This window comes from Sminthopsis crassicaudata, chromosome 5, assembly GCF_048593235.1.
Source record: "Sminthopsis crassicaudata isolate SCR6 chromosome 5, ASM4859323v1, whole genome shotgun sequence".
Lineage (NCBI taxonomy): Eukaryota > Metazoa > Chordata > Mammalia > Dasyuromorphia > Dasyuridae > Sminthopsis > Sminthopsis crassicaudata.
Window position 1 is genome coordinate 312,885,371 of NC_133621.1, and position 27,258 is coordinate 312,912,628.

Below are 27,258 nucleotides of genomic sequence, written 5' to 3' on the forward strand. Positions count from 1 at the left end.
CCAGATATGGGCCTTGGAGGCCCAGGGCCCAGCCTGGCAAGGAGCAGAAACAGGGGACCAAGGAGTATTCCATCCCACCCTTGCCCTCCTTCCTTTCCACATGGCTCAGGGGCGTCCACTCAGAGCCTAGTGTGGTCCAGGCTCAGGGCCGGTACGGGGGGGAGGGGACACCGAGGCCCCAGCCTTCCTGCACCATAAGCCATGGTCCCAGAGGGAGGGAGAAGGGAGAAAATGCTTCCAGGGATGAGAAAGAAAGAGAGAGAGAGAGAGAGAGAGAGAGAGAGAGAGAGAGAGAGAGAGAGAGAGAGAGAGAGAGAGAGAGAGAGAGAGAGAGAGAGGGAGGGAGGGAGGTAGAGAGGGAGGTAGAGAGGGAGGTAGAGAGGGAGGTAGAGAGAGAGGTAGAGAGAGAGGTAGAGAGAGAGAGAGAGGTAGAGAGAGGGAAAGAGAGGGAGAGAGAGAGAGGGAGGGAGGGGGAGAGAGAAAGAAAGAGTGTCACAGAGACAGAGACAAAGAGACAGAGAGAAAGACAGAGACAAAGAGACAGAAAGTGAGAGAGAGAAAGAAAGAGTGTCACAGAGACAGAGACAAAGAGACAGAGAGAAAGACAGAGACAAAGAGACAGAAAGAGAGAGAGAGACAGAGAGACAGAGAGAGACAGAGACAAAGAGACAGAGAGAGACAGACAGACAGACAGACAGACAGACAAACAAGGAGCCTGGGAAGGCTTCCTTGCCAAGAGATTTAGAGCTGAAGGGTTTGGGGTGCTTTGTAGACCAAAGAGAAATCGCAGCTTACAAACCGAGGGGATGTTAAGAGGGAGCAAGTTTCCATCCCAGTCTGAGATCACTGGTGGCCCCTTTGAGGATGGGCAGGGTGGCCTCCTACTTGGTCCCAAGACAGGCTGAAGCCAGGGGGCAGGTGCCCAGGGACCAGCTAGGCTGGGTGCCAGCAGAAGCTTTGTAGCAGGCATGTCTTGAGAAGTAGTAAGCTCCCCATCATTAGAAGTCTTCAAGCAAAGGTTGGACAGCTTCCCCCTTCATGGGATGGTCCAGGTAGGAGGCAGCATGATGCAGGGGCAAGAGCCTCCGGTCTAGAGCCATGGCTCCGGATTGGAATCTCAGCCCTGACACTTAGCTGCATGACTCTGGACAAGTCATGTCTTCCTAGATGACCTCTCAGGCCTCTTCCAGCTTCCATGAATAGGCAAGGAAAGAAGCATTTATTAAGCACTTCCTATGTGCCAGATTGTGCTAAGATCCGGGCATTTAATTACAGAGTCCATCTCTGCCCTCATGACGCTTCTGTTCCGATGAGGGAAGGGAACCGAAAAGGAAGGGCCGTTAAGGCGGTACATGAGCAGAGACCCAGCGTGGGGAGCAGGAGAGGCAGGAGCAGAGCCAGGAGAAGGGCCCAAAATGTTCCTTCCCAGAAGGAACATACCTCTGGGGGAGGTTTGAGGGGGAGGATGAGACCACCACTGTGGCCCTGGCTGGGAGGAAGTGAAGGACCACCGAAGGGCCGCCCCAAATGGAAGAAGGACTCGTTCCACATTAGGAGCTCCCTGTGCTCCTGGGCTGGTGACTCTTGGACTTGGGGATTTGGACCCGGTGCCACATCTGTATTGTTATCTTGAATCTGGCCAAGGGATTTTAGTTTGGCAAAGAATAGTTCTAGAGGCTCCCTTCTGTTCTGGGTCTTTCCCTCTGCCAACAGAGTATGGCAGAACAGGTCTCTGGGCAGGGCCTGCAATTCTTCGGCCTTGCTCAGGGCCTCGTATCTTTAGCTCCATACACAGTTGTACCAGGCTTGTTTGTCGATCCTCCTGGCCTCCTCCGGTTTTTGCAGAAGCAGAATCTCTGGAACTTAGCTCCCAGTCAGTCAGAAATTAAAAGGTGGGTTGCCTCAAGCTACCATATTGTAAAGTGAACATTTGTCATGATGGGACACAGAAAACTATAAATAATGCAGACACGAGAACTCGAAAATCTGGAAACCTTTAGCTCCATTTAGCCCCAGGGTCTGAAGGCTTCAGGCATTTATTAAGTGCCTCTGTGTGCCAGACACTTTGATTCTTGTCTCCACTGATATGGACAAGAAGAGGCGAGCTGTAGGAATTTCTTGGAAAGCTGAGGTTTCAAGTTTGACAGCAATGCTCATGGTTAGAGAGGCAGTGAGGAGGCTGGCCTCAGAGTCCAGGAGACCTAGGGCCAGGGTCCCTTCTGCTCGGCTCATTCTGGTCCCGGGACTCTGGATGCACCTCTACCTGGTCTGTGTTCCAGGTATTTAATTCTGATAGGGAAGGGGCCGAGCTACTTTGAGAGCTGGGAAAACCCTTGGTCAATGCAGAGGGCTGGTCCACATGCCCACCCAAAGCCAACCTTTGTCCTCCTCGCACAGTCAAGGGTGCAGGGTGCAGCAGCTTTTGCAAGGGAGATTGCATCAGTGTTTATGATCCTCATTTGAGAATTCAGAGCTCTTACCCAATGTTTCAAAATTTCCCTAATTTCAAAATTTTCCAGGGCCTCCGATGAGTTAGGCTGTAGACTCAGAGAGGAGGCACCTCAGAGATTGGCTGGTCTACTCCCCTTCACTTTCCAGATAAGGAAACCGAGGTATGGAGTGATTAAGTGGTTTATGGGTCCATAGCTTTGGAGCTGAGAGACTACCTCCTTTCCTTCGGGTTATAGTAAGGGAAATTGAGGAACAGAGTGGTAAATTCAGTCTCTTTCTGTTATGCTGAGCTGCCACATGTAATGAAACCAAAAAAACCTTTCATGCTTCCCAGTCGAATTGGCTTCCTTAATGAGTCATTCCCTGTGGGACCTAGAGCACTTGGCCATCTCAGGATTTAGACCCCGGGGCCAGCCTTGGAAATCTCCAATTTGACCCATCTATATTACAGAGGGGGAAACTGGGGCTGCAAGCGGCCGAGGGAGGGTGGAGAAGTCTGGGCCATCCCTTTCAGTCATTTTGGAGGTGAGATCCTCATCCTGTGCTGTTTTCATGCTCACGGGGCTTCGGTTTGGTTGTTAAAGATGGTCAAGGAATCTCTCTCCTAATTAGACATTAAACCCAAGAGCCTTGAGGCAGTGCAGTCCCGGCATATGGGAAGCCTGCTCCCAGGACTTGAAGTAGATGAAAGCGAGGGCCTCATCAATTTTAATCCATGCACTATATTTACACGATGGAGAAACACTGGTTTACAGCAGGTCCCTGGAGGGCCAGGGCCAAGGGCGAGTTCATAATGATATCGATAGAGCATCTATTTCAGACATGGGGGAGGGCCGGACGGCCGCTCTCATCAGCTTTTAATACTCAGCCTAGCTGAGCTCTGCAAGCCCTTGTTATTGATGGCCATCATCGCAGTATCGAGGTCTACAGTGCCCTTCAGTCCCCCGGCCCGGCGACATCTGGAGTTCGGTGTCACTATCCTCAGCTACAGATGCAGAAGGGTCTGGACCGAAGTCTCAGTGAAGAGTCAGAGGAAGAACTCATCAGCTCCCAGGGAGAGAGCTCGAGCATGGGGCTGGCATTCTATGGAGGAGGAAGCTGAGATCCAGCTTCTCTTGGACATGGGCCGCCCCATGAGCATATGTGAAGATTCCCCATGATCCCATTTGTCGAGGACCCGGCTGGCTCTGAAGCTTCCTGGTGGATTTGTATTGTTTTTAACATTGATTCCATTCTCCTTCCCTTCCATTATGACAAATCATTTTTTAAGAGGAAGAAGAGGTAAATAAAAAGAGGAAGAAGAGAAGAAAAAAAAACAATTAACACCCTGAAAACCATCTGGCTTTATATGTTCCAGTTTCCTGGACTCCAACTTTTTTTAATCAACTAAAGAGCATTTATTAAGCAATGTTCCATTTTAGGTTCTAGAGATATAAATACAAAGATTAAAATATTCAGAGTTTTGGCATATATGTTTAGTATTGATATCACTTCAAAATCCTTTAGCCAGATGTAGATTTCTTCTTTATCTCTTTTAATTAGGTCTATTTTTGCTTTTGCTTGATCTGGGATCCTTTTTTTTTTTTTTTTTTTTTTTTTTTAACTTCATAATAAATTCTGCTTTGCCTTTTACCTTTACTTTTTATGTAGTTCTCTGCTTCAATGTGTACATTGTACATATTGTAGGATTCTGGCTTTTAATTCACTCTGCTATCTGCTTCTATTTTATTGGGAGAATTCATCCCATTCACATTCACAGTTAAGATTACTAACTCTGCATTTCCCAAGTTATACTTTTCTCTCTCCTTTCGTCCTTTCCCTCCTCACTTTTGTTTTGCTTCTGATCACTTCCTTCAATTTGCTCTTTTTTTTCAGTTCCCCCTTTCTCCTACTTCTACCCTCCCTATTAGCTTTCCCCTGTCCTTTCTCCTTTCCTCTCCTATTACCTTATAGGGTAATACAAATTTCTATACCAGTTTTAGTTCCAAATTTTTTCTTCCCTTATCTTCCCTCTCCTTACTAGCAAGCAATCTGATATAGGTTATATGTGTATATTTATTGTTAATATATTTCTGTATGACTGTCTTCTTCAAGGACAGTGGAATGAGGTCTTCTTGTATCCCTTTTATGGGGGGCCAAGCTTGGCCAATATATTTCACAACATTAAATTTGGATTGCTTTATGGTGGTGATGATTACTTCCCTTTGTCCCTCCCCTATTTATATTATTATAGTTACTCATATATTGCTTTCCCAACTCTGCTGACTTCACTTGGCATCAGTTCATGACTTTTTGTGCTTTTCTATATTCATCATGTTGATCATTTCTTACACCACGGGGATATTCCATTACATTTGTGGACCATGATTTGTTAGCCATTCTCCAACTGAGCAACATCTACTTTGTTTCCAATTCTTTACCGTTCCAAAAAGTGGTGCTGTCAATATTTTGATGTCTAGGAAACCTTTCTTTTGGTCAGTGACTTCCTTGTGGTGAGGACTGGGATTTTGGAGTCACAGGATATGTAAATTTTAGCTACTTGACTGCCATTTCCCCACAATGTTTTATTTTTGTTTTTGTTTTATCAGTCCAGGGTTTCTTGATCAATATAGTAGTATGTCTAGCTTCCTCCAACCCCATCAACACTGAGTCTCCTGTCTTTTGTCACTGGTACCAGTTTTCTGGTGGGAAGTGAAACCTAAAGCTGGTTTTGCTGTGAATTTCTCCTGTTGTTGATTTGGAGCATTCCGTCACAAGGTTGGCATTTGGTTGTTTATATTGATAGAGCCCATCTCTTTTGGGGAACACATCAGGTCTCATTGACCTTTATGTAACTTGAAGGCCCAGATTTTTATTAGAGACTCTGGACACCAAGATGATCCCCTTGTTTATTATTTCCCTTCTGATGCCAGATGTATTCATTTTGTTTGTATAAAAGCTTTCCAATTTTATGTAATCAAAATTATCTATTTAATCTTTTGTAATTGCCTCTATCCCTTATTTGGTTAGGAAATCATCCTCACTCACAGCAATGGGAAGTACACAGAACGGGATCCCTGCGTGACTCTGGCCAAGAGACTTGATCTTTCTGAACCTCGGGTTTTTCCTCTTTTACATGAGGGCCTGAGATTCAGCCTTCCAGAAGGTCCCTTCCTCCTCTCTTCTTTGCTCCTATAAAACACCAGGGAGCTGCTATACCTTGGGTGGAACTTGCTGGTCCTTGCTGAGAGCCTCTGGTGCAGAGGGGAGACCCGCTGCCTGGCCTGGGGAGGTTTCAGCTGCCTCTGCTAGGCCCAGTCTTCGAGCTTTGACACCCTGGTTTGTGCGGGCTGCCTCCCCCCAGCTTGGTGCCTCCCACACACACATCCCCCTCTGAGAGTGTGAAGGTATTCTATTTCCTAGGAGAGAGACTGGCAGTAGACACTTGGCACACCTCCCGGGCTGGGCCCCCAGACCTCGGAAAGGCATCTCCTGCCTCAGGAGGCATCCGAGACCAGAAGGTGTTGCCAGGTGAGCTCTGTCTCCTGTGACTCAGCAGGCTCCTTGCTGGAGACCAGGCCAATGTCCTGGCCTGCCCTGGGCCTGCTGAGCTGGGACACAGAAGCTAGGAGATCCAATTCCAAGGGCAGCCAAGGCCGAGGCCGGTCACTGGATCTGCCCGCTTATCTGCTCCAGAGACCCGGCAGCAGGAGAGGAAAACAGGGTGGAGGGGGGAGGAGGAGAGCGGGGCTTGTCTTGAAAGACAAAGGCCTGCCCCTCTTGGTTGTGTTTCCCTGGCCCGGCCTTGCTGTGTCTCCTGCAGCAGACTCCCATCCCCTAGCACCTTGTCAGCTCACTTCTGGCACATAGCCATAGGTTCATGATCTATCTATTTGTTAGAGGATAAGGTCACAACAGGTGCTTAATAAATGCTCATGGACAGACTGGACACCCGACTGAAAGGGACCTCTATCCAGGAATCTGCAAAACTTTCTCCCTCAGCGAGGCTCAGCCACAGTCTGGCTCCTGAACCACTTTGGTACCTGGGGAAATCACTGCTTTTGGAGTCAGACCTCTCACTCTTCCTGGAGTCCCAAAGACCCGGGTTCAAGGCTTGCCTGTGAGACTCGCTAGCTTGTGAGCTTGGGCTAATCTGTAGGAACCTCCAGTCGCTCCTAAATCACAGAACTCTGGGATCTCGGGCAGCAATCACAGAGGGATAATAGCCACAGAATCTGAGGTCACTAGACCAGAAGCTAGTAATCCCCGCCCTGAAAGGGCTTGCACTCTCCTGGGCCTCCTCTTGCTCCCCTATGAAATGAAAATAAAAATGCTTGCGTCATGTAGATATCAGGTAGAAAATACTACAGAAATGGACAGATTTTACTTCTGTTGTGATAATAGAGTAGTATTTATGGGTGATTTGATTCTTGAAAAAATAAAATAAATGTGGATATTGCAACTTCCCGTCATTCCAAGTGTCACCACAGGGCGAGGGAGGGGACTAGGGACCATTCCCAGTTCAGCAAATGCATGGATAGTATTACCTCCAAATATTGCAAGGCCTCTTGTGGAACAGGGGTTGAATTTCCACTGTTCTTAGATGGCAGGGGGAAGAAGAACGGGAAGAGAGGCAGATTTTGGCTTCATGAAGGAAAAGCTTCCTGAACATAGAAGCAGTCCCAAACTAGAAATGCCTAGGATAGAGGTAGTGATTTTTCAGTCATTCAAGGCCTTCAAGAAGAAGCTGATTGACCTCTAGTAGAATAATGTCAGTGGTACGTGTGATTGGGGGGGTTCCCAAGGCAGCTTTGAGGTCATGTCCACCTCTGAGGGTCTAGGACTCTGGCTCTCCAACTTTGCAAGTTTGATGGTTGGTGCTATCATGGCATGTAACCAGCATAGGTGCGGGCCCTGAGTTCTTCTGCGCTCCCATTCCTCATCAGTGAAGACCTCAGTGTGCCCCCTTGGCTGGCATGTCCAAGCTCTGCCGCATGGGTGGTGGGGCAGGATGTGTGATGGAGCTGTCAGTGACCTGACGCAGCTCCTCTTATTTGGGACCCAGGCCTTTTAGAGTGGGAGGGGACTTTGAAGGTCTACTGTTACAACCCCTTCATGTTACAGAGAAGTAAACTGAGATCCAGGAAGCTTGGGTGATGGCCCCCTCCTTCAGGCTCTTCCAGTGAGTTAGAATTCTAGACAAAAATGACTCAGGGGAACTTCTTTCAGCAGTCCTGGTTAGGATTTTATTTATTACTGTTCCAAAGAAGAGGGAACTACAACAGGAGATAGTGAAGTCCCCATCAGCTCAGATCTTTAAGGAGGGTTTAAAAAAGAAGACTTGAGTGAGAGAGAATCCCAGCTTAGATGTGGATTGGACTAAGTATTTCTGAGATCCCTTGAAACTGTGAGATTTGGGGATACCAGGCTTGAGAAGTTGAACTTCTCTTGCCAAGGAAACATATGTGGGGGGAGAGAGAGGATGGGGTAGGGAGAGAGCAGAGAGAGAGATGGATGAGAGGGAGAAGGGGAAAGAGGCAGAGAGAGACACATCCACAGAAGGAGACATAGGGAGGAGGGTGGAGAGTGAAGAGGGGAAGCAGCATGAGGCAGATGATCAAAGAGCTTTGGGTTTGGATCCAGAGGGTGTGGGTTCAGTCTTGGCTTTGCTATTTCCTATCTGGGTAACCTTAAACAGCTTGATTTCCCGACTTCATTTGCCTCCCCTGGAAAAGGAGGGGCTTGGACAAAATGGTCTCTGAGATCCCATCCTGTCCTTGAGCTTGAGAGAGTTTTTTCCTAGTGCGTTATAGGGGTGTGTTTAGAGAAGCTTACAATGTTTTATTTATTTATTTTTTATTAAAGCTTTTTATTTAAAAGACACATGGATGGGTAATTTTTCAACATTGACCCTGCAAAGGCTTCTGTTCCAAATTATCCCCTCCTTCCCCCCACCCCCTCCCCTAGATGGCAGGTATTCCAATACATGTTAAATATGTTAAAATATATGTTAAATCCAACATATGTATACATATTTACACAGTTACCTTGCTGCACAAGAAAAATCGAATCAAGAAGGGAAAAAAAACTGGGAAAGAAAACAAAATGCAAGCAAACAACAGAAAAAGTGAGAATGCTGTGCTGTACTGAGAAGCTTAGAATATTTCATCTGGAGGGGCCTTAACGCTCGGAATGTCAGAGCTGACAAGGGACTTGGAAATATCCCATTCTATCTCATCTCCGCCAGATCGCCCACTCCACGACTTCCCTACTCTGTGTCTTTATTTTTAATATCTCTCTCTCTCTCTCTCTCTCTCTCTCTCTCTCTCTCTCTCTCTCTCTCTCTCTCTCTCTCTCTCTCTCTCTCTCTCTCTCTCCCCCCCCCCCCAGGAGGAAATGTCTACTGCCTATAAACATCAATAATAAATAAACATTTAAGTGCCTAGTAGGTGCCAGACACTGTCCTGAGATGTGCCCGTGTCTCAGCCATTTTCAAACAACCCTCGCTTGATCCATCCATCCCCACTAAGTATTGCCCTCGATCTTTTCTGCCTAATACAGCTGAACTACAATCGGTGCCTCTTCTTCTTCCCTTTTTGATCCCTTGCATCTGGCTTCCGGCTTTATCATGCCACCAGAACCATTCTCTCCAAAATGATCAATGATCCAGTGGTCCTTTCTCAGTGTTCATTCTCCTTGATATCTCTTACAATCTTCCATATTACTTCTCTTCTGCATAATTTCTACTCTCTGGGTTTTCAGGCCATCCTTCTAGTTCTCCTCCCTGGCTAGATTTCTTTCTTAAGGACCCGGCCTTAAACCAAAACCAATCTGATTCTAATTGTCTAGATTGCAGAATACGCAGCCTTTGGTTATTGTTTGGGTCCTGATTGAATGGGGTGAATGATTGAATTAGGTCAGATTGAATGTAAATAGCAATCATTTCTGCTTTGGCCACAAACACTGAGGGTTTCCCCCTCTCAGATCCATGTATTCATTCATTTAGTTTTTGAACTCAGTGGAAGAGGAGATTTTTGCTTCAATGGCTACCTAGCCTTTATCACTAAATAGATGTGGCCTTAGTCAGACTGAGATCTGTTGAAGACCTTGGATTAAAAAAGCCAGGGACTTCCACTGCATCCAGGGCCATCTCCAGTCATCCTGATCTATATCTGGCCACCAGACCCAGAGGCTCTGGAGGGGAAAGTGAGGCGGGTGACTTTGCACAACTGCATCTCACTTAAATCCAATTCACTTGCATGTCATGGCGTCACTTCCCTGATGTCCTGTTCCTCTTTGGGAAGGAAGGACAAACAACCTCTCCTCCTAGCTCTCTGATGGCTCTTTCTCCTTAGCTGCAGCATGCTCTAGGTCATTCCCTCCATCCAGAGGTGCCCCCAGGGCTCTGTCCGGGGCTCTCTGCCCTTCTCCTGTAGTCTACTTCATTGGGTGATCTTATCAGCTCCTGTGGACTTAATATCATCTCAATGATGACAATTCTCAAATCTTCCTTTCCAGTTCCAGACTCGAGTCTGCTGAAGATCAGTCTGCTGCATCTCCAACTGGATGTCCAGTTGTCCAGTCAGTGAGTCTAACTCTCTGTGACCCCCACTTGGGGTTTTCTTGGTAAAGATTCTGGGGTGGTTTGCTATTTCCTCCAGTTTATTTCACAGAGGAGGAAACTGAGGCAAACAGGGTTAGACTTGTCCAGGTCATACAACAAGTGTCTGAGGCAGGATTTGAATTCAGCTCCTTCTGACTCTCCACATCGCCACCTAGGTGTTGAGATGTCCAGAAGACAGCTCCAGCTCAACATGTCCCAACATGTCCCAAACTGAATTCATTATTTTTCTCTGTAAGCCCTCTTGCCTTCCTCACAATTGTTGAGGGCATCGTCATCATATTCCCAGTCCTTCAGACTCACTTACTAAGTGCCATCCTGGAGTCCTCACTATCTCTCAGGGTATTCCCCCCCTTCCCAATATTCAAGTTGTGGCCAAGGTTTGTGGATTTCACCTCTGCAGAATGGCTTGTCAATTTCACCTCTGCAACATCTCTTGTTGATTTCACCTCTGCAACATTTCTGACAGCATCTCTTGTCAATTTCACTTTCACAGCATCTCTTGTTCATTTCACTTCCTCATCATCTCTTGTCCATTTCACTTCCTCAGTATCTCTTGTCAGTTTCACTTCCACAACATCTCTTGTTTCACTTCTGCTGTATCTCTCTAGTATGCCTTTTCTTTGCTAACTCTGGTGCAGACCCTCATCACCTCACCAAACCCTGGACTACTACCACCTGTGGACGGGGAGAAGCAGTTTGCCTGCTTCAGATCTCTCCCTACTCCCCTTCATCCTCCATTCGGTCACCAAAGTGAATCTCCTAAATTGTAGGTCCATTCATGTCACATACTTCTCCATAAACTGCAGTGGCTCCCTATCGCCTCCCAGATCAATGTTAGGCATTCATTTATAACCTGCTCCCTCTCATCTTTCCCATGTTCTTACACCTGACATCCTGTTACATCCCCTGATGCAGCTCCTGGCTGTTCCACCAAGCCCCTTTATTTGTCAGGGCATTTTCTCTGATAGTCCCCCATGGCTGGAATGCTCTCCCACCTCCTGGCTTCTTTGGCTTCCTTCAAGTCCCAGCTCAAATCCCATCCTCCACAGGAAGCCTTCCCCAACCCCTCTTAATTCTAGTGCCTATCCCCCTGCGAATTATTCCCCATTTATCCTGTTTGTTATTATATTTTTGTTTGCTTGTTATCTTTCCTATTAGATAGTGAGCTTCTTGAGGGCAGGAACTATCTTTTGCTTCTTTGTATCCCTAATGCCTAACATTGTGCCTGGCACATCCAGGGTGCCTAATAAATGTTTATTGAAGGAGCAGCTAAGTGCATAGAGCACCAGCCCTGAAGTCAGGAGGATCTGAGTTCAAATCTGGCTTCAGACACTCAGCATTCAACACTGTGTGACCCTGAACAAGTCACTTAACCCCAATTGCCTAAACAGATAAAACTTAAAAATAAATGTTTATTGAGACTGAACAGAGGATGTCAGAGAGGAGTATCTTACAGCATAGAAGAAGACCTTAAAAACAGGTTGTCAGTGATGCCTGAGGAACAGGGAAGCTGGGAGGGAACCTAGCACAGGGATGTCAGAGCTAAGAAGGCCTTTAGAAGAGGGAATGTCAGAGCTGGGAGGGAACACTTCTGTGTGACCCCAGGTTATCCTCTGCTGTAGCTCGGTTGTTTGCCAGTTTTTTACTGGCAGAGAATTGTCTTGGGATCTATGAAAGATAGTTAGCTCCTTCACACCCAAGTAAAGGGTGTAGTGGAAAAAACTCTGGTCTTGGAGTCAAAAATCCTGTCTGTTTCTTTCCAGCTGAGTGATCTTAGGCCAATCACGCCCTCCCTGAACCTGGGTTTTTACTTTTATACAGTGGAACTACAAACTGTGCCCAGCCATCTTGCCTCCCTCTCTGGGTGACGAGCATTGAGTGAGAGACACAGCGTGGGCCGTGCACAGCCAGCGTCATCTTTCAAGCCCTCCATGTTGACTCAGGGAGTGACTGGGCAAGGAAATGTCTGTGATTCTTAACTGGCAGAAGGCCAAATTCCTAATCTGCCACAAGTCTGCCTCAGAGGGTGGTGCTGAAGAAGTGACGTTCTTAAACTTTTCAGTCACTGCCCTGATGGAGCACTGGTTGTGGGTTTGCAGGTCCTTCAATGTCTCCTCCGGAGGCGGCTTTTGGATATACTCTCATCCAGAAGGAAGGACGATTTGTGTTAGAATATTGAAAGATGGTGCTAAAAGAATTGGACTCACTGGGTCCCCGTTTTCCTTTCCCCTTGCTCTAGCCCATCTTCCACATGGTTATCTGACAGTTATTCCTAAAGTACAACTTGATCCTCCCTGCTTCAGAAGCCTCTGGCTCCCTAGTACTTCTACACTCATCTACAAATATCTACCCTTCCCAGTATGGGGATAGCTTACTGTTCCAGTCTTAATGTGCTAATTAACCTCCTTCACACATCATGTGATGGAGCCAAACTGCCCTATTTGTTGTTTCTTGTAATGATGCTTCATCTCCTATCTCCCTGTCTTTGCCCAAGCTCCCCCCTGCCAGTAGTGCCGTCCCTGCTCCCTTCTACCTCAAGCATCACACCACCTGAACTTGGCAGTTTTCTCTCATACACAAATACGTTTGTTCCCCTGCTCCTGGTCCCATCATATGAGATGATTTATGTGAAACACTGCAAGTTCCAAGGCACTCTGTAAATAAATGTGCACTGTGGAGTCCTGACACCTGGGTTCAGATCACAGTTGTTATTGGCTGTGTGTTGTTTCCTGCCCGGCCCCTCCTAGCCCCTAGCCTTATTTCCTATAAAATCAGGCGGTTAGACCAGATTGTCTTTGAAGAAGGCCTCTGCGTCTCTGAACTCTCTGCTCTTATAACCTGGTCATCATAGAAGGTAGTCTGGCAGCTAGCTACCCACTCAATTGTTCTTCCTGTTTATCCACTCGCTGCAGAAGAAAGGCAAGCTTTCCTGATTCTATCCCATGATTCTGAGAGCAGGAGAGGGCAAAAGACTTATTGAAAGCCAGACTGGGAGTAAGAGGCAGAGCTGGGGTTGGGACTCGGGATCTGCCCCCAAATCCCATTCTATCTCAGGGATCAGACTGTGGCTTGGCAGTGTTTAGGACATGTTGATTACCACCCTTCAAAGAGTTCTATACAGGCAGACAGTCCCTTGGGTGATAGAATTGAGAAAAAGGATCCAGTCTCTGATGTAATTGTAATAAACATAGAAATTCAGACAGTTTTGATTTAGGGATTTTTTTTTTAACTTATTTAAAACAAAACATGATGTAAACACAGCAACAATACAACCCCATTGATTTTTTTTTTTCATTGTATCTAAAGTGCCAGGAAAACAGCCTGAAGCATTCTGAAATTAGGAACCCTCTTATTGAAAGACTGTTTACATGGTTAATTTGTTCCACCTACTAGGGCTGGGAGTGCCACGGTAACCTGGGGCACATCCCAAACGAGCCTCCTCATCTCCTGCCCCCCAGCCCAGCCCTGACCCTCTTTCCCCAGTCACCATCTCCCTGTTCCTTCAGCCTCCCTCTCTTTAGAACCTTTGACTCTCACCTCTCATATCTAATAAAGTCTCATCCGCCACCTCTGATGAGTCACCAAGGCCCATTATTGTACCTTTGAAATGTTTTTCCAGTCCCCTCCTCTTTCTTCCTGCAGCTACCACCTTCTCACCAGCCCTCTGCCGCCCACCTAGCTAGTCCAACTGACTCCTCACAGGTCTGGCTTCCAATCTGTTCCTCACATTGTTTCCAGAATGAGCTTTCTCATGCATATGTTCATTCATCAGTCAATCAACAGGCATTTGAGGGGGCCTACTATGTGCCTTGGGTTGGAGAAAAAAAAGGCAAAATTGAAACAATTTCCCTGCCCCCAAGGAGTTTCCTTTTCTCAGAAGAGAAAACAGATACTTAGATTAAAAAAATTAGAAAACAAAGTAACCTCACTGAAATTGGCCACCAAATGGCAATTAGACAGCAATGGAATAAGAATCCCAGTGTGCGCGTCAAGAAATGGGCATTGACTTGGGTCATTGTAGCTCTTCCCAGTTCTTCGTCTCCTCCTAATGCTCTCTTGCTCTGCCCGACGCAAGATGTTTTGTAAATGTATTTTGAATAACTTTCGGATGCTCGTTGGCAAACTCTTTTCTCCCTCTCCCTTTGAGGTGACTTGTTTATTTCTTATTTATTCTTTGTCTTTGTCCTTTTAGTCTTGTGCTCAGCATCCAGCACAGGGGCTGGAACGTAAGTAATGGGCACTCAGTAAGTGCTTGCTGGATCCGCCAGAATCTCACCTGGTGATTTCACGTGAACAAGATCTCTCTACCTGAGTGAAAAGGGCCCCCCTTGGAGGCTGTAGGCCATCATGTTTACTAGCTCTGTGCCTGGGCTGGCGCTGCCAGCCTCCCTGAGCTGTGAAAGGGACAGGGCTTTGTGAGCTTCTACCAGTACCTTGGGAGTGGGGAGGGCTCCACTCTATGGGTCATGGCTATATCCTGAGAGCACAATGTCTCACATCCTATCTTCTCTGTGTGTGTGTCATTGAATTAAAGGCACCGTAAGAGGGATAATCCACCAAATATGCCTCCTGAGAGACTGGGCTACTGCTGGTGTGGGGGCTGGGCACAAAAATGAAAAACATCCCCCTACCCCAAGGGGCTTATGGTCTGAAAGGGAGGCTATGGTGGGTGCCATGCTGTGGAGAGGCCCTGGACAGATCAAAGGCTCTAGAACATGGGGAGGGACTTGGTGAATGAGGGAAGGCCCTCTCCTAGGCGGGGCTGCCCTCAGTGGAAGGATTTCTGTACCTGGGGATAAGAGGGGAGGGCGGACCTAGATCAGAGGGTGTCTCCCACTCAGTGGCAGGCCTTCAGGGGAGGCTGAAGAAGCTTGTCTTTCATCCTGCGTGGGCTAGAAAGCCACAGACTATTGTGAGTATGGAGAGTGAGGGGGCCACAGTGTAGGCTATTTGGGGAGTGGAGTGGAGGATGTGCTAGAGACAGAAGTCCAGGAGAAGGGGGGTGAAGGCCTGAGCCAGAGCGGTAGCCCATGAGTGGGAGGAATGCTTTGAAGAGGCGGTTGAGATCATCATGCTCCTCACCCCATGAATGGAGTAGAAATCGCCTGATGCAGACACTTTGGCCCTGGGGGAGCCCTGATTTTGGGGCCCAGGTGCAGAAATTTTCATTTCTTTTAGTTATTTGGAGAATGTGCCACTCATAGACAATTCCGTGGCCTCCTGGTCAGCCAGGGAACGCCCTCTCCCTTCCCTAGATCCTGGTTGCCAGGACAAGGCCCAGCATCCATGTGGAAGGAGGATCAGGAGCCTCCCTTCCCTCTGCCACCGACCTGTTAGTCTGGTTGGGCCAGGTAGGCCGGGAGGTTGGCCCCAGCCTGTTCTTTGGCTCTATTTTGGTGCCTGGCTCCGGGAGGGCCCGCCGAGAGTTCCTTTGATGTGGGAGGTCAGGGCCCTGACGGGCTGCCCGGGGTCCGGCCTTTGTCCCTCTGAGCAGCCGTTGCTCAATCAGCTCGCACTGACCGGTGTGGCCGTTTCTCCCAAGTTTGCCTTAGTTTAATGTTTAAAAGACTCGGCTGTCACTGGGAGCTGAGACCGTCGTGGCCGACGTGGAGAGAGGATGTGGTGAGTGGAGCTTTATTTGCTTCCGCAGGAAGAACCCATGTTGAAGGGATCCTCTCTGGAGCTTTTTTAAAAACAGTGTTTAGATATTCAGGGTCTGGTGAGATGGAACCCTTCTTGCTTGGCTTGGCTTGGGGTTTGTGTGCAAGGTACGGCCTTGGAGGCCTTCACTGCCTCTGAGGGGCTTCGGAGCAGCCTTCGGAAGCCCCCGCGGGTTCCGGGAGAACGGACCGAGGGGAGGTGTAGATGGGCTGTTTCTCTCCCACTTGGCTGAGGGGAAGTTCAGCCCTTGGCAAAGAGAGCCTGCTTCGCTTCAGTCGTAAGTCTGTCCAATCTCGTGGACATTGCTGATTCTGGAGACCAGGAGCGCCAGGCCCAGACCCTGCCCCTGCCACTGCCCTCTCCCCTGCCTGAACCTCGCCTTCCTCATCTGCAAAGTAGGGATGGGATGGGGCCCTCTTTGGGCCAGTCTAAGAAAATAGCTTTTCCCTTCCTTAAAACATAATCTGCCCGGGAGTGTGGCCTTTGTTTTTCTCCAATCATCAGGCTAAGTCTCAGGTTTCATTGTGTAGAATTGTAGTAGAAGGTGTAGACAAAGGTTCTGCTGGCAGGATGGTGCAGTGGAAAGGGCTTTGAGTTGGTAGCCGAGGGACTTGTATTCGAATCCCCTCCATGTTTCTAAAGAGCTTTGAACACGGCTTGTCTCTAAGGTCCAGAGAGCACGGGACCCATTCCGGGGGCCCTCGGACACCATCTAGGCCAACAGCCTGGTCTGGCAGACAAAGAAAGCCAAGACTTGTTCACGGCCCTCCCTTTTGAGGGGCGCAGCAGGGATTTAAACTGACTTTAAATCAAGGTCTTCTTCACTGTAGCAAACTGCTGCCCTGCTGGAGACCTTCAGGTGCCGGCGTGGTGAGGGGACGCTCTCTGCTTCCAGGCTGGCTGTTTCTAGAAGTAAGGGGAGTGGAAGATCAAGGCCGGCCAGAGAGAGGGAGGGATGAGAGAAGGAGGGGGGCAGGTGAAGGGAGAGAGGGAAGGAAGGACAGGGAGAGACCGAGAGAGAACAGGCAGAGATAGACAAGAGACAAAGACAAAGAGAGCCTGACAGATCAAGGTGAACTCTGCCCCTCAGTCCAGTGAAAGGAGCTGACCCCAGGGCCCTCATCCTGCCCAGCCCATAGGAGCTGTATGTGAGTGTGTGTGTTTGTGTGTGTGTGTGTGTGTGTGTGTGTGTGTGTGTGTGTGTGTGTGAGAGAGAGAGAGAGACAGAGAGAGAGACAGAGAGAGAGAGAGAGAACGTGTGTGTGTGTGTGTGTGTGTGTGTGTGTGTGTGTGTGTGTGTGCACACCTGCTATTAGAAACAAGAGTCCCTGCTGAAAAGCAAGCCTTCAGGTACCATCGGACAGACCAATGAGGGGGAGAGCCAGGAGGGAGCGCAGTCTGGAGCGGAGAAGCAGTCCCATTTAATTTTCACACTAAATCTCGGCCTGGAATGAGCCATGGAGGTGGCTCTGGGGACCTGGGGGACGTGAGAGGAAGGGGGGCCCACTCGAGAAGCAAACCTTGCCTGGCTCGCGATGAGCTCACCCTAGCACAGAACCCCGTCGGCCTGCCAGGTGGAGGTGTGCAGGTAATGGCAAAGGAGAAGCTGCTGCCCGTGACAAAGGGCCCAGGGGCCCAGGGGTGCCCCCATCTGCCCAGCAGCAGGGCTCTGAAGGGGAGAGAGGGGTGAAGCAGATGTCCAGGTAGGAGGTCACTTGGCACCTGAGCAGATGTGGGGGAGGGCTAGAGCATTTCAAGCTTGAGGACCTTGGAGAGCTCCCAGACCATTCCCTCCTGTCCTAAGGGAGGACAAGGGACTCCCCCGTCCCTGCCCCCCAGGCCCAGGGAATAAAGCACAGCGGAGAGTTCTGTGGAGGGCCTGCTACTGCTTGTGCTGCTGTCAGATGAGATTCAGGATCCGAACGTGCTCAGCAGTGCCGGACACAGGCAGGCCCTATGGGAGTGTTAGCTGTTATTATTGTTGTTGTTGTTTTAACCAGGGCTCTTTTCATCACTCTGGGTTAGCTGTAACAGTGAAACCCGGGCTTGGGGCTGCTGGGCTCCTGGAGCTGGAAGGCAACTTGGAGGTCATTGAGTCAACTCTCTGACCCAATATCAGGGCGGGGAAAGGGGGGGGGGGGGAGAAAGGCCTTAGAACAGAGAACACAGAATGTCAGGGCTGGGAGGGAGCTTAGAATAAGGGATGGATGTCAAGGCTAGGAGGGGCCTGAGGGGGCACCTCACAGAATATTAGAGGTGTGTGTATAGTGGGTATTTAACAAGTGTTTGAGTAAATGAAAAGTGGGCAGTCCTCCCAGGAGAAGCAAGGGTTGGAGATGGGCACGAATGCCACCTTGGGCACTTGCTTGTTCTATGCCCGGGCCAGATCCCCAAACCTCCTGGACAAAGTTTCCCCATGCAGGATGCCCCTCAAATCGGATTTTTTTTTTTTTTTTTTTTTTTTTTTTTATTTTATCGGATATTCTAAGTAAAGTTAGGGGCTCGTCAGTCAGACAGAGAGCAAGGCCCGTGTCCAAATTAGCCTTCAGACATCTCTGAGCGGTGTGACCTCGGCACAAGAGTTACCTCTGCGCCTTAATTTTCTCATTTGTGAAATGGGGATAATAGGAGCCCCCGCCTCCCCCAGTTGTTGTGAGGATCAAATGAAACTATTTCTAAAGCTCTTTGCAAAGCTTACAGCATGATATCAGTGCTACCTGTCCTTGTTATGGTTAGCTATTATTGTTATTCATCACAGAGCGCCAGGGAAGGCTATCACTTGGGGTGAACCGATTGTATCCTCCCTGACACTGTGATCCCCAGGGAGGATCCAGCTGCACTTTGTCCCTAATACAGGACTCCATGCACCATAGCATGCAACCAGTGTTTGTGGAATGAATAAGTGAAGCCCCATTTTATAGAAGAGGAAACTGAGTTCCCCTGAACTTTTGGTGGAGAGAGGGGAGGCTGAGAGGAGCAGGCAGCCATGATGTTGGGATGGTGGGATCGCTGTGGTGTGTGCGTTTGTAGTTGTGTTGGGCTGGTTCATGCTGGCTCTGTGCTCCCTTCTCCCTCCCCAGCCCCATCCCTGCTCTACTTCCTGCCAGGGAACTGGGGAAGGAAACACCGAAGGCTGGGCCCACATTTAACCTCGTGCCGCCTGCTTGGGTCCCACCGGCGAGCTTGCCGCTGGTACTCTGCCCCAGTGTGTGTGCCTGGAATGGACTGAGCAGTCCCTTTCTCTTTGATTCCCAAAGGGCCCAGGAAGCACCAAGTCAGAATGAGCAGCGTCCAGGGGATGAGGTGCTGAGTTAAGTGACTCCAGCCAACAGGAGCTATTGGGGTGCCAGGAGCATCGTGCCCCTGCAGGACCCTGAAGAAGAGGGCACGTCAGGCCAAGATGAATGGGCAGGTGCAGAAGAGGGCACGGTCAGGCCAAGATGAATGGGCGGGTGCAGAAGGGGGCACGGTCAGGCCAAGATGAATGGGTGGGTGCAGAAGGGGACACGGTCAGGCCAAGATGAATGGGTGGGTGCAGAAGAGGGCACGGTCAGGCCAAGATGAATGGGCAGGTGCAGAAGAGGGCACGGTCAGGCCAAGATGAATGGGCGGGTGCAGAAGGGGGCACGGTCAGGCCAAGATGAATGGGCGGGTGCAGAAGAGGGCACGGTCAGGCCAAGATGAATGGGCGGGTGCAGAAGGGGGCACGCCAGTGCATGCCCAGTCTGTTTTTTGGAAGCCTTGTAGGCAGCAGATCCCAACCATGGCAGTGTTTTGCTCCCAGGCAGCCACAGGACTGCTAGTTTTATCTCAGGGAAATGAGGGTTGGACTTTGGAAGGACAACTGTTCCTGTGTCAGGATCAACGGTCAAGGGGGCAGAGAATCATTTCCCCTTGGGACAGGTCTGTGTGGGACACGTTCCAGAAGGGCCAGCTGTGGAAAACCCGGGGATTCTGCACTTTTTGCCCCAGACTTTCAGCCTTGTTCCTTTGGAGCCTCTATTTCCCCATCAATTTGATGGAGGATGTGTGGAATCTGATACAGAAGACCTTGGAACTGAGGTTAGATGAGGTGGGCTGGAAGTCTTCCTCCCCACAATCCTCCCTGTGGGATCTTCGGTAAGTTGCCTACCTGAGTTTCATCTGAGCCTCTTTCCTCGTCCCACAATGGCTGGGCTGGGTGCCTATGGAAAGAAGGACTTGGGGGTCCTGGCTCTGATGCTTCTCCACTCTGAGCCTCCTTTGCTTTTCACAGCTGTAAAAGGTAGGACTTATTAGAGTACTTCAAAGATCTTGTCCAGCTTTGGGCCTCTAAAAACCAGAGGCTGTTAACAGGCATAAAGGGGAGCAAAACCTGATAATTAGGCCAGTGTGAGAGGGAACTAAGGGCAGTGACCCTGGCTTGGCCTCTGCCACATGTCTTCTGAGAACATCCCATAGCACTTCAGTTGGATATAACCAATCTGGAAAAGGACAATGGAGTTCAGATTTGCTGTTATTTTAATTCATTTTTAATCCTAATTTGTTTTTTTTTGTTTTTTTTTTTTTTTTTTTTTTACACATTTCTTTATGAATCATGTTGGGAGAGAAAAATCAGAACAAAAGGAAAAAACCACGGGAGAGGAAAAAAAAAGTAAACATAGCATGTGTTGATTTACATTCTATCTCCATAGTGCTGTCTTTGGATGCAGATGGAGTTTTTTATCCAGAGTTCATTGGGATTGCTTTGAATTACTGAACCACTGATCAAAAGCAAGTCTTTCATAGCTGATCATCGCACATTGTGGCTGTTACTGTGCACAATGTATTCCTGGTTCTTCTTGTTTGCTCAGCATCAGTTCATGGAAATCTTTCCAGGCCTTTCTAAAATCGGCTTGTTTATCATTTTTATAGAATAACAATATTTCATTACTTTCATATACCACAACTTGTTCAGCCATTCCCCAATTGATGGACGTCTATTCATTTTCCGATTCTTTGCCATCACAAACATCTGTTACAAACATTTCCTTTTCCCTCCTTTATGATTTCCTTGGGATACAGACCCAGTAATGACACTGCTGGGTCAAAGGATATGCAAATTTTATAGCCTTTTGGTCATAGCTCCAAATTGCTCTCCAGAATGCTTGGATGATTTCACAGCTCCACCAACAATGTAGTAGTGCCCCAGTTTTCCCACATCCCTTCCAACATTTATCATTATCTTTTTCTGTCAACTTAGCCAATCTGAGAAGTATGAGGTCATACTTCAGAGTTGTTTAATTTGCTTTTTTCTAATCAATAGTGATTTAGAGCATTTTTTCATATAACTAGAAATGGTTTTAATTTCATCATCTGAAATTTGTCTGTTCATATCCTTTGACAATTTATCAGTTGAGAAATGACTTGTAGTCTTATAAATTTGACATAGTTCTTTATGTATTTTAGAATTGAGACCTTTAACAGAAACACTGGCTGCAAAATTTTTTTTCCAGCTTTGTACTTTGCTTTTAATCTTGTTTCTGTTGGCTTTCTTTGTGCAGAATCTTTTAAATTTAATTAACATTCATTTCTTTAAAATTTTGAGATCTGAATTCTCTCCTAACCTTCCCCCACCCATTGGGAAGGCAATTATATTATTCATCATTTATCAATTATATCAATTACACATGTGAAATCATACAATATACATTTTTTCCTCAATAGCCATGTAAGAAAAAAGCAAGAAAAGTAAAGAGGAAAAATATGCTGTAATTCTCTCTCTCTCTGGAGGCCAATAACATTTTTTTGTCACAACGCTTTGGAATTGTCTTGGATTGTTGTGGAAGAGCTAAGTCTACCATCGCTGATCATCATATGATATTGCTGTTACTGGGTACATGTTCTCCTGTTTCTGCTCACTTCCCTTTAAATCAGTTCTTTCTAGGTTTTTCTGGAGATATCCTGCTCATCATTTCTTGTAGCACAATAGTATTCCATCACAATCATATACCATAACTTGTCCAGCCATTCTCCACTTGATGGGCATCCCTTCAGTTCCACTTTTCTAATTTAATATAGCAAAAAGAACTGCTATAAATACATAGAGGTCTTTTTCCTTTTTCTTTGATTTCTTCGGGATAAAGACCTACTAATGATATTGTTGGCTCAATGGATGTGAATGGTTTTATAGCCTTGTAGACATCATCCCAAATTGTTCTCCAGTATGGTTAAATCAGTTCACAACTCCACGGTAGGAGAGCAGTGTCCCAATTTCCCATGTCTCCTCCAACATTTATCATTTCCCTTTCCTCTCATTTGGCAATCTGATAAGTGTGAGATGGTATTTCCCTTTTAATTTCAATTTCTCTAATCAGTAGTGATTTAGAGCATTTTTTCATATGATTATAGATAACTGATTTCTTCTTCTGAAAACTGCTCTTTCATGTCCTTTGACTATGTATCAATTGGGAAATGATTCATATTTTTATAAATTTGACTTAGTTCTCTCTATATTTGAGCAAACTTTGTCAGAGCTGTAAAAACTCTTTCCAAGCCTGCTTTCCTTCTATTCTTGGCTGCATTGATTTTTATTTTTATTTTAATGTAATCAAAATTATCCATTCTAATTCCCATGATCTTATCTTTTATTTGGTCATAAATCCTTCCTTATCTATAGATCTGACAAGTAAAAATTTCCATGCTCCCACATAATTTGCTTATAATATCAACCTTTGTCTAAATCTCATACAAATTTTAACCATATCTTCTTATTTGGTACGAGATGTTGTTCTATACCTAGTTTCTGCCAGAAAGATTTCTAGGTTCCCCAACAATTTTTGTCAAATATTGAGGTCTTGTTCCAAAAATCTTAGATCTTTGGGTTTATCAAACACTAGATTATTATCATCATTTACTACTATGTACTGTGTACTTAATTCATTAAACAGATGAGTCTTTTTGTCTTTTTGCCAGTACCAGTTTGTTTTAATGAGTACCACTTTGTAATAAAGTTTGAAAACTGGCATTGTTAAGCCACCTTCCTTTACGTTTTTCCCCCATTAATTCCTCTGATATTCTTGACCTTTTGTTCTTCTAGGAGAATTTTGTCCCTATTTTTCCTAGTTCTATAAAACTTTGGTGGGGGGACATTTTTATTGGCATGGCATTGAATAAGTAAATTAATTTAGGTATAATTGTCCTTTTTATTGTATTGACTTGGTGTAACTATGAGCAATGAACATTTCTCTGTATTTTTTATGAAAAGTGTTTTCTCATTGTATAGCTCCTAGGTTTACCTTGACAGGCAGACTCCCAGATATTTTATATTGTCTACAGTTATTTCAAATAGAATTTCTTTCTGTCTTTCCCTACTGGACTTTGTTGGTAATATGTAGAAATACAGATGATTCATGTGGGTTTATTTTATATCTTGCAATTTTGCCAAAGTGGTTAATTATTTCAGCTAGATTTTTAAGTTGAGAATTCACTAGGATTTTCCATCATGTTGTATGCTAAGTGATAGTTTTGTTAATTCAATGCTTTTTCTAATTCTTTCAATAATTTTTCTTCTCTTATTGCTATAGCTAGCATTTTTAGTACAATATTGAAAGATAGTGATAATAATAGGCTTCCTTGCTTCACTCCTGATCATCCTGGCAAGATGTCTAGCTCATCTCTATTACAGAAAATGCTTGCTGATGGTTTTAAATAGATATTGCTTATTTTAAGGAAAGCTTCATTTATTCCTTTGCTTTCTGGTCAGTTATTATTATTTTTTTTAATAGGAATGAGTGTTGTATTTTGTCAAAAGCTTTTTCTATATTGATTGAGATTGTATGATTTTTGTTGTTTTAGTCAATTATGGTCACTCACGGTTTTCCTAATATTGAACCAGCCCTGCCTCCCTGATATAAATCCCACCTGGTCATGATATATGACCTTTGTGCTATATCACTGTAATTTCCTTGCTAGGGTTTTATTTAACATTTTTACATCAATTTTCATTAGGGAAATTGGCCCATAGTTTTCTTTCTCTTGAGTTTTTGGGGAAGCTAGGGAGGTGAGAAAGGGGTAAAGATTAAGAGCGGAGAGATGGATCAGGCTAGTTCGGATGGACCGGGCAATGCTTGTGTGCTTGCAGAACTAGATGGGGGGGGGGGGGCTTTGAATGCCAAAAAAGAATTAATTGTTGGCTCCAGAGATAAGAGAGAGCCATGGGAGCTTCTTGAGTAGGTCGGTGACCTGGACATGATGATTCTCTCTTGACACATGTGTGAGCTCCTGAGTGGGAGAGGGGTTCTGCTTTGGGGTGCTAGCAGTGGTTATGGGATTCCTTTTCTGGCTGAGTCAGCTCGGAACCACTGGAGGCGGTCTTCATGGAACATAATGCTTTACTTTACTAAGTGTCTACTGAGCCCTGGGCCCCGTATCTTACAGTCATTGTTTCATTGATTCTCACAGCATTCAACATTCTCATATCTGCATTTGACAGAAGGGGAGACCGAGGCACACACAGGATCACACAGCTATAAGTGCTGGGGGCCAGATTTGTCTTCATGTCTGGCCTCCCTCCACTGTACCACCTAGCTGCCCCCATTACATGAGATGAAGGGGGTAGACTCTAAGGCTCCTAACTGCTCTAAATCCCGTGAGCCTCCCTGGGCCTTAGGTTTCCCAGATGCCCTCCCCCCCGGTCCTGGTGTATTCTCAATCTTAGATTCCCTCTGGGCCTCTGTTTCCCCATAGGGAAGAGGAGGGAGGAGACTCAAGGAAGGTCCCTGCGGGATCCAGTCATTCTCTCTGGACCCAAGGTCCCCCAAGTAGTCCTGTCCCTAAAACAGGAGGTTTGGTTTGGGGGACAGCAGAAGCTTGTGACGCCACAAGCCCAGTTTCTATGGGACGGATGGAGGCTGAGTCCCTGCCTGCTCTTGGGATCCCAGGCTCCCGCCAGGTGCTTCTTTGCACTGATCCCTGTTGTCCTCCTTCATTTATGAGTGGGTAGGAGCAGGGAGCCCTGTCTCATGTGGAGGATGCCATGGCTTTGATGAGACACGACTGTTTCATGAGCTCACTGCTGTTGGTTTGGTGGAGTGAGGGCGTTGGGCAAGACAAGAAAGGGCTGTGATCAGATGATGGGTCTTCTCCCAGGTGATGGGCCGCCCGCCATGGAAGGGTCTGCCTGTGGGTGATGGGCCGCCCGCCACGGAAGGGTCTGCCTGTGGGTGATGGGCCGCCCGCCACGGAAGGGTCTGCCTGTGGGTGATGGGCCGCCCGCCACGGAAGGGTCTGCCTGTGGGTGATGGGCCGCCCGCCACGGAAGGGTCTGCCTGTGGGTGATGGGCCGCCCGCCACGGAAGGGTCTGCCTGTGGGTGATGGGCCGCCCGCCACGGAAGGGTCTGCCTGTGGGTGATGGGCCGCCCGCCACGGAAGGGTCTGCCTGTGGGTGATGGGCCGCCCGCCACGGAAGGGTCTGCCTGTGGGTGATGGGCCGCCGGCCATGGAAGGGTCTGCCTGTGGGTGATGGGCTATCTGTCATGGGAGGGTCTGCCTGTGGGTGATGGGCCGCCGGCCACGGAAGGGTCTGCCTGTGGGTGATGGGCCGCCCGCCACGGAAGGGTCTGCCTGTGGGTGATGGGCCGCCCGCCACGGAAGGGTCTGCCTGTGGGTGATGGGCCGCCCGCCACGGAAGGGTCTGCCTGTGGGTGATGGGCCGCCCGCCACGGAAGGGTCTGCCTGTGGGTGATGGGCCGCCCGCCACGGAAGGGTCTGCCTGTGGGTGATGGGCTATCTGTCATGGGAGGGTCTGGCTGTGGGTGATGGGCCGCCCGCCACGCAAGGGTCTGGCCGTGGGTGATGGGCCGCCCGCCACGGAAGGATCTTCTCCCAGGTGATGGGCCATCTGCCATGGGAGGGTCTGTTTGGGGGCCGCCCGCCACAGGAGGGCCTGCTTGTAGGTGGCTCGCTCTGTCCCCGGAGCCCTGAGGGGACCTGTGAGCAGAGCAGGGCAGAGCCTGCCGATTGGGGCTTCAGTGATGAGCCCTCCGGGCGCCTCCTCAAGACGGCATTCCTGCTGCCCTGTAATTAGGCTGCAGATGTACACACAGAGACACAACTCCTGTGTACGTCCGGGGACACATCCCTGTACATACTTTCTCCTAAGGAGCAAAACCCCCCGAGGGGAAAGATGGCTCCAGTCTTGCCGTTCTTGGAGCACATTTCCTAGTAGAGTGGGAATCATAGTGCTTGGCACACAGCTGGTGCTTAATAAGTGCTCGGTGACCATGGCAGTAACTGGAGAATGAGGGGAGGCAGGGGCCCATGTAGAACATTTCTCTCCCTTGTTTAGAGAGCCAGCAGGCCCAGGCTGGGGGTGGGGGCGGGCCCGCTGGCAGGAAGCCACTAGGCTTTGCGTTGCTGTGGTTTCAGAGCTTACCCCCCAGGCTCAGTCCGGAAGCTCCTTCCCTGCCTCCCGGCCTGGCTTGCCTCCCGGGGGGCCCATCTGGTGCCTCGTGGAGCCCCGGGGGGGATACCGAGGGCAGGCCCCTCCTGGAACTGGCCCCACATGGAATGCCGGAGCCAGCGGGCTTGCCAGCTGGGCCCGGCGACTTCCCCGGGGTCTCTGTTCTCACCCACTCAGCCCCCGCACTCGGTAGCTTTCTGGAGTGGAGGTAGGAAGGCTGCCATCCCCATGAGAGCCAGGAGATGTTTCCTCCAGGGCCTCAGGCTTGGCTTCCCGTCCCCTTCCATGCCGCCCGCCCCACCATCTGGGAGCTGGTGGTCCCCCGGAGCCCTCTGGAGAGCCAGGGTCTGGGAGCCGCGTCCCAGCCGAAGCAGCAGGAAGTGAGGAGTAAGGGGAGCCAGGGTCTGCGGCCCGCTATCTCCCCGAACCCTGCCATGTCCAGTTGGGAGGAGTCAAGGATTCTGAGCTGGGAAGGACCCCGAGATTATCGAGCCCGCCCCCTTTACAACCGAGACCAGTGGCAGAGAAGGTGCCCCGGATCCTTTTGGGGCCTTCCCTTGTGAGCCTCAGTTTCCCCATCTGTAAATGGGAGTCAGAAGGTGCCCTGAGAGCCAAGCTGTAGCCTCTTGAAGCCGCTGAGTCTGGGGTCCGGAAGACTCTCAGGGCTTCCATGGGATCCCATCTCAGCCCGAGATCAAGAACCCCGGACCCCTAGAGCTCCCCGCTCGTCTGCAGTTTGTAGCCACAGCGGTGGTTTGCTGCAAAACCCCAAGGTTCCGACGGCCTGGAAATGGGCACGGCCTTGTGCTCGCAGCCAGCAAGCTCTGCCTGCATCCCGATGGGCCCCACAGCCGGCCCGATGCCCGCAGTCCCTCTGGTCTCAGGGCTCGTCATGCTGGGGTCAAGGAGGCTGGGAAGAGGGTCAGGGCAGGCGGTGGGTGCTGGTGCCTGCGGTGCCAGCTCTGCTGCTTCCGGCTTCCGCCCTGGCACTGCCCCAGAGGAGGCCACGCTGTCGACTCCGGCCTTCAGAGTCTGGACCAGGCCGGCAGAGCAGCTGTGGCCTGAATCGGGGAATGAGAAGAAGGCCCAGGCCCTCGATGGAGAGTCAGGGAGGACTGAACA

At 48.6% G+C, this 27,258-nt stretch overlaps 1 protein-coding gene across 2 annotated transcripts in view; it reads left to right on the forward strand.

The window, feature by feature from the left end:
• The window catches only part of GRAMD4 (GRAM domain containing 4), an 87,080-nt gene that overhangs the window by 12,389 nt on the left and 47,433 nt on the right, over positions 1-27,258 (forward strand). The gene's annotated exons all lie outside the window — the stretch shown is intronic.